Below are 8267 nucleotides of genomic sequence, written 5' to 3'. Positions count from 1 at the left end.
ACACAAAGCATTATATAATGTAAAATATTAAAGAATATAATAATTAGGTGACTCCTGAGTATAGTTTTAATTCAGTATCTAGCAAAAACACTGTTCTCTTGTTCTCTCAGACTTATTAAACTTCATTATAATTATTTTAAAATAAAGAATTGCTACATCATATTTTTAATAACATGTTGTGGTGCTACTGTTAACTAAACAAGTAGTCTACTCTCCTCATTCCCACTAGCCACATTACGTGACCATCTTCATCGTTCTGTCCACTGAATAGTTATAATCTGACAAAAGTTCATTTTCCGTATCTTACAATATGTGTATATTTTTAATATCACTGTGCTTTGGAGTATGCACATATCCACAGCAGGGTGGTGTTGCAAGTCATGCTCGTGGCCAGGTATTTTTGCTCACAAAGTCACTGTGATTACTGTCCCATGCTTAGTTCAGTATCCAGTAAAAACACTGTTCTCTCAGACTTATTTGACTTCATTATCATTATTTCAAAATAAAGAACTGCTACATTACATTTTTACTAATAACTTGCGATGCTACTGTTAAGTTAACAAATAGTCCATTCTCTTCATTCTCATTAGCCACATTACACGGCCACCTTCATCATTCTGTCTACAGAATAATTGTAATCTGACAGAAGTTCATTTTCTGTATCTTACAATGTTTGTGCATTGTTAGTATAACTGTGTTTTGGACTATGCAGATATCCATGGCAGGGTGGCAATGCATCGCATGCTTACGGCCAAGTATGACCACATATCTTCTCTCACAAAACCACTGTTATTGATGTCCCGTGCTGAAGACGTGTGTCATCCCTCATTATAGCTTACGGAGTGCAGAAAAATAAAATTAATGCACAATATCTGGACATTTGTACTTGACTTTTATTTTCAGTTACTCTTTTCTTATTATACATATAACTTATGGTTACAAGTATCATTCATTGGTAAGAAGATGAAGCACACACATCAATTCTCTGGAGTGGTATGTAAACCCCCACCTGCGTGAATGATTTCCCTGTAAATATATCTGCATGCTACATGTAGTATATAACATTTTCACCATTATAAGTCTTCAGCGATGAGGAAGGGGGGGGGGGGGGGGGAGGGGCGGAGCAGCTTTGAAATCTTCAATGATTCTATGGCAAAATCTACATAAATTTGCTCTCAAGAATCTTCTTCATTTTAACACAGATTTTCTAATTGAAAACCCCATTCGCAACATTGTATTCCTATGATGTATCGAACACATGACTACTCAACATGCCACTGTGGCCATGGCTCAAGGTGAACACTACTCTGCTTTTCCAATTAGAGTAAGTGTTCAAACGTAGTATTGCAAAATTCAGTGCACTCAGTGATCTGCTTTTCAAATGACCGTACACAAGACAGAAGCATATATGTGGAAATGTCAGCACAGGCATTTCTGATGCAGTTTGCCACATTTTCACAGCCTGTTGGCACTTGATGGTACACCTTATCTTTTAAATATTCCCACAGAAAGAAATCCAGCAATGTCAAATCCAGCAACCTAGTAAACCAATTAATAAGGCCAACTTTGCTGATCCACTGACCTATGTAAACACGGTCTAATACCTCCCTTGCTTCAGGTGCGTAATGCACCATGCAATCATCATGCTAAAACAACATACACTGTCAAATGTCCTTGGCAACATCCTGCAGTACTGTTAGTTCCTGTTCCAAAAGCATTTGTTATTTGCATCCATTCAACATGGAATCGATAAAATATGTACCAAAGAGTTTGTTCCCCATGATACCACACCATACATTAACCGACCAAGGTGGTGGTGGTGGTTAGTGTTTAACGTCCCGTCGACAACGAGGTCATTAGAGACAGAGCGCAAGCTCGGGGTAGGGAAGGATTGGGAAGGAAATCGGCCGTGCCCTTTCAAAGGAACCATCCCGGCATTTGCCTGAAACGATTTAGGGAAATCACGGAAAACCTAAATCAGGATGGCCGGAGACGGGATTGAACCGTCGTCCTCCCGAATGCGAGTCCAGTGTGCTAACCACTGCGCCACCTCGCTCGGTACCGACCAAGGACACTGATGGTCAGCATACTGTAACCAGTGAGAATCGTCTACACTACAGTAATGCATGTTATGCTGGTTAACACTACCATGTATTTTTCAATGCAGGCTCATCAGAAAATAGCACCTCGTCAAATAACGAGGGGATTGTTTACATTTGTTGACACACCCATTCACAAAACACTACCCAGCTGTTGAAATCAATGCCATGAAGTTCCTGATGCAGTGACATGTGGTATGGATAATACTTACGATGATGCAGTATTGTGACAGTAGTGACAATACTACCTACAGACATATTGGAACCGTGGTGTAATTGCTGGGCACTTATCGATGGTTTGTGGTGCTCTGCCGCTACTAAATCTATTTCATTAGCTTCTCCTTTGTTCCCTTTTGCCAGACTGTTGTCATCAGATGTAAAAGTGTTCATAACCTTGTAAAAGAACAAACTAGAGTGAGCTTTCTGGAAAATGCTCGACATACAAGGCAACAGCAATCTTAATATTTCTCCTACATTCTCCGTAAATCAGGCTCATTTCAGATTTTTCTTCTGTGGTTGCAACACACATCACAGACTTACACGTCTGTTCTCCAAATGATTGGAGGGTGTACAGCCAAGAAACACTGCTTAAGTGTTGTAATGCTTAGAGCTGCTATCTGTTCTACATTTGCACAATACAGGAGCCCTGGCAGCACCATACTGCCTGTTATGATATGTCATAGTTTGCCACATGGCCACAGTGGTGCTCAAGTAGTCCACAGCTAGATATATTGGAGGAATGCAACATTGCGAATGGAATTTCCTATTCGAGTTATGAAGTACTGGCCTGTCCTGTCCTCACATCATGGAGGTGGGGCCTCAAGTGCCGTTGGATATTCCAAGGCTATTGAGAAGCATGTCATAAATTATATTGTGTATCCATTTTTATTCCTCCAACTACAGTGCCATCTGTGGTGAAATGAAGAAAATGCTTCAGACAAAACTGATGTAGATGTTTCAGTAGAGTAGTAATCTAAAATAACAAATGGGGGCTGCCATTGAAGATTTCAAGTTGGCCTCTGCTACCCACGCATGAGGTGGGATGGCGGTCGAGGGTGTGTTGTTGGATATCCTGCTGTGAGACAAACAAATTTGAACTATAACTTTTTTTGATCCAATGTGTTGTTTTCGAGATTTTTACAGAATACTTAACATCTGGATGGAGGTAGACCTTGTGCATGTATTTCAAATTTTTACACAATGCACTAGTAAACGTTGAGACTGTGTAACTTACACTTTTTTATATGACAATGTTCAAATTTACAGTTAAAACCAACTGTGAGAAAGAAAGTGCTGTGTTGCAAAAATGTATTGTTTCATTTTCTTTCTCACAGTCAGTTTTAACTATGACTGCAAAGCATTTAAACCAAAAATTGTATACACAACTATCTGCTGTTTTGTTTTCTTCGTTGCAGTTGGCGTTAGCAGCAAAGTTGTATTTAAGGCTTATTGGTGTATGATTATGAAACTACTACGGAATCTGAATCATCCAGAACTTTGTAATCCTACCCGTTTGCAGAATAAAACTATGCAAAATACTGACCTTGAAGTTACTACCATCACAGATCCAGCAGATGGAGAGGTCTCTCTCATACCCTTATATCAATGGTCCAAACTGATTTACCCATTCATTCTAAGTGACTTCGATTTCCAATCAAGGTTTTGTTTGCAATAACAATAAACTAGTCTCAAGATCAGAGAGCAGGGGGGAAGGGGAGATGGAGAAGAGGGTAAGATGAGGGGATGGACAAACAAAGACAGTGGAGAGTAGGTGGTAGAGAGAGAGAGAGAGAGAGAGAGAGAGAGAGAGAGAGAGAGAGAATAATAATATCTGGACATATATTTGATCCCCATACATATTTAGTAAAAAACTGCCATATCCATTCTCACATTTAGGTTAAAGCAAAGTACAAGCTCTTTGATGGAACTGGATGTTGTTTATATAGTACCATTGTATAATACACTTTGGATGGTACATAATTTGACACACAAGTTTTTGAGTTACTGCCCACTAATTTTCTACTGGTGCTTAAACAGCTCCCCTAGTGATAAAACTGGTAGTGTGTTTGCCAGTCCCCAAATTTAAAACTCATGTAGGGAAACAGAAGTTCTTGGAATTTTTAAGAAACTCTGTTAATATTGCAGTTGCCCTTATGTTATAAATGAACAGGTATCAAAACATGCATAATTAAGGTCAGGACTGCTGGTGTGCTCAGTTGTTGTCAAGTTTTCGAAGTATACACTCCAAAAATGAATTCATGGAACCCATATATTGAGGGCTCCAGATATGCAAGTATTGATGTATCCGATTGTCTATATATGGGATGCATGGGGCCTGGAGATCACATTACTGAGATGTCAAAACTGATTGGCAATTTTCCTCAGTAAATAACTTTAAACGGTCTTCTTTCTACATGCTGTTGCAGACTATATACGCTGTTGTTGTTGTTGTTGTTGTGGTCTTCAGTCCTGAGACTGGTTTGATGCAGCTCTCCATGATACTCTATCCTGTGCAAGCTTCTTCATCTCCTAGTACCTACTGCAACCTACATCCTTCTGAATCTGCTTAGTGTAATGATCTCTTGGTCTCCCTCTACGATTTTTACCCTCCATGCTGCCCTCCAATGCTAAATTTGTGATCCCTTGATGCCTCAAAACATGTCCTACCAACCGATCCCTTCTTCTAGTCAAGTTGTGCCACAAACTTCTCTTCTCCCCAATCCTATTCAATACCTCCTCATTAGTTACGTGATCTACCCACCTTATCTTCAGCATTCTTCTGTAGCACCACATTTCGAAAGCTTCTATTCTCTTCTTGTCCAAACTGGTTATCGTCCATGTTTCACTTCCATACATGGCTACACTCCATACAAATACTTTCAGAAACGACTTCCTGACACTTAAATCTATACTTGATGTTAACAAATTTCTCTTCTTCAGAAACGATTTCCTTGCCATTGCCAGTCTACATTTTATATCCTCTCTACTTCGACCATCATCAGTTATTTTACTCCCTAAATAGCAAATCTCCTTTACTACTTTAAGTGTCTCATTTCCTAATCTAATCCCCTCAGCATCACCCGATTTAATTTGACTACATTCCATTATGCTCGTTTTGCTTTTGTTGATGTTCATCTTATATCCTCCTTTCAAGACACTGTCCATTCCGTACAACTGCTCTTCCAAGTCCTTTGCTGTCTTTGACAGAATTACAATGTCATCGGCGAACCTCAAAGTTTTTATTTCTTCTCCATGGATTTTAATACCTACTCCGAATTTTTCTTTTGTTTCCTTTACAGCTTGCTCAATATACAGATTGAATAACATCGGGGAGAGGCTACAACCCTGTCTCACTCCTTTCCCCACCACTGCTTCCCTTTCATGCCCCTCGACTCTTATAACTGCCATCTGGTTTCTGGTTTCTGTACAAATTGTAAATAGCCTTTCGCTCCCTGTATTTTACCCCTGCCACCTTTAGAATGTGAAAGAGAGTATTCCAGTCAACATTGTCAAAAGCTTTCTCTAAGTCTACAAATGCTAGAAACGTAGGTTTGCCTTTTCTTAATCTTTCTTCTAAGATAAGTCGTAAGGTTAGTATTGCCTCACGTGTTCCAACATTTCTACGGAATCCAAACTGATCTTCCCCGAGGTCCGCTTCTACCAGTTTTTCCATTCGTCTGTAAAGAATTCGCATTAGTATTTTGCAGCTGTGACTTATTAAACTGATAGTTCGGTAATTTTCACATCTGTCAACACCTGCTTTCTTTGGGATTGGAATTATTATATTCTTCTTGAAGTCTGTGGGTATTTCGCCTGTCTCATACATCTTGCTCACCAGATGGTAGAGTTTTGTTATGACTGGCTCTCCCAAGGCCATCAGTAGTTCTAATGGAATGTTGTCTACTCCCGGGGCCTTGTTTCAACTCAGGTCTTTCAGTGCTCTATCAAACTGTTCACGCAGTATCTTATCTCCCATTTCATATTCATCTACATCCTCTTCCATTTCCATAATATTGTCCTCAAGTACATCGCCCTTGTATAAACCCTCTATATACTCCTTCCACCTTTCTGCCTTCCCTTCTTTGCTTAGAACTGGGTTTCCATCTGAGCTCTTGATATTCATACAAGTGGTTCTCTTCTTTCCAAAGGTCTCTTTAATTTTCCTGTAGGCAGCATCTATCTTACCCCTAGTGAGACAAGCCTCTACATCCTTACATTTGTCCTCTAGCCATCCCTGCTTAGCCATTTTGCACTTCCTGTCGATCTCATTTTTGAGACGTTTGTATTCCTTTTTGCCTGCTTCATTTACTGCATTTTTATATTTTCTCCTTTCATCAATTAAATTCAATATTTCTTCTGTTACCCAAGGATTTCTATTAGCCCTTGTCTTTTTACCTACTTGATCCTCTGCTGCCTTCACTACTTCATCCCTCAGAGCTACCCATTCTTCTTCTACTGTATTTCTTTCCCCCATTCCTGTCAATTGTTCCCTTATGCTCTCCCTGAAACTCTGTACAACCTCTGGTTCTTTCAGTTTATCCAGGTCCCATCTCCTTAAATTCCCGCCTTTTTGCAGTTTCTTCAGTTTCAATCTGCAGTTCATAACCAATAGATTGTGGTCAGAATCCACATCTGCCCCTGGAAATGTCTTACAATTTAAAACCTGGTTCCTAAATCTCTATCTTACCATTATGTAATCTATCTGATACCTTTTAGTATCTCCAGGATTCTTCTAGGTATACAACCTTCGTTCATGATTCTTGAACCAAGTGTTAGCTATGATTAAATTATGCTCTGTGCAAAATTCTACAAGGCGGCTTCCTCTTTCATTTCTTCCCCCCAATCCATATTCACCTACTATGTTTCCTTCTCTCCCTTTTCCTACTGACGAATTCCAGTCACCCATGACTATTAAATTTTCGTCTCCCTTCACTACCTGAATAATTTCTTTTATCTCGTCATACATTTCATCAATTTTTTCATCATCTGCAGAGCTAGTTGGCATATAAACTTGTACTAGTGTAGTAGGCATGGGCTTTGTGTCTATCTTGGCCACAGTAATGCGTTCACTATGCTGTTTGTAGTAGCTAACCCGCACTCCTATTTTTTTATTCATTATTAAACCTACTCCTGCATTACCCCTATTTGATTTTGTATTTATAACCCTGTAATCACCTGACCAAAAGTCTTGTTCCTCCTGCCACCGAACTTCACTAATTCCCACTATATCTAACTTTAATCTATCCATTTCCCTTTTTAAATTTTCTAACCTATCTGCCCGATTAAGGGATCTGACATTCCACGCTCCGATCCGTAGAATGCCAGTTTTCTTTCTCCTGATAACGACGTCCTCTTGAGTAGTCCCCGCCCGGAGATCCGAATGGGGGACTATTTTACCTCCGGAATATTTTACCCAAGAGGACGCCATCATCATTTAATCATACAGTAAAGCTGCATGTCCTCGGGAAAAATTACGGCTGTAGTTTCCCCTTGCTTTCAGCCATTCGCAGTACCAGCACAGCAAGGCCGTTTTGGTTAATGTTACAAGGCCAGATCAGTCAATCATCCAGACTGTTGCCCCTGCAACTACTGAAAAGGCTGCTGCCCCTCTTCAGGAACCACATGTTTGTCTGGCCTCTCAAGAGATACCCCTCCGTTGTGGTTGCACCTACGGTACGGCCATCTGTATCGCTGAGGCACGCAAGCCTCCCCACCAACGGCAAGGTCCATGGTTCATGGGGGGCTATATACGCTGCTGGCCATTAAAGTTGCAACACCATGAAGGCAGCATGAAACAAACACCAAACTGGCATTCTTACACGTATGAATTATTGGCACTTCAGGGCAACTAAACAAAGTAGGTAGGAGTAATATAATTCAGATTCCACATTAAGGAAAGATTGAGGAGTGGTCCTCTCATTCATTAATCAAATCTGAATGTTGTTTTTTTTTATGACAAAATAGTGTTATGCCTCATTTAAGAAGGAGAAATTCTACCAGGATGTTTCAGACTTCAACTTTATCAAGACTGTGGCCTATTGAGAATTATGGTTATTTTCCTATTGAGAATGCGAATTATGGTTCTGCAATATTGCTGCTCAGTTGGTTGGGATCTCATGACTGTCATCCAAATATGGAACTGATAGGTTCTGGAGGGCCACACTCAAC

Source organism: Schistocerca serialis, chromosome 2 (assembly GCF_023864345.2).
Source record: "Schistocerca serialis cubense isolate TAMUIC-IGC-003099 chromosome 2, iqSchSeri2.2, whole genome shotgun sequence".
Taxonomy (NCBI): domain Eukaryota; kingdom Metazoa; phylum Arthropoda; class Insecta; order Orthoptera; family Acrididae; genus Schistocerca; species Schistocerca serialis.
This window is presented reverse-complemented; position numbering follows the sequence as displayed.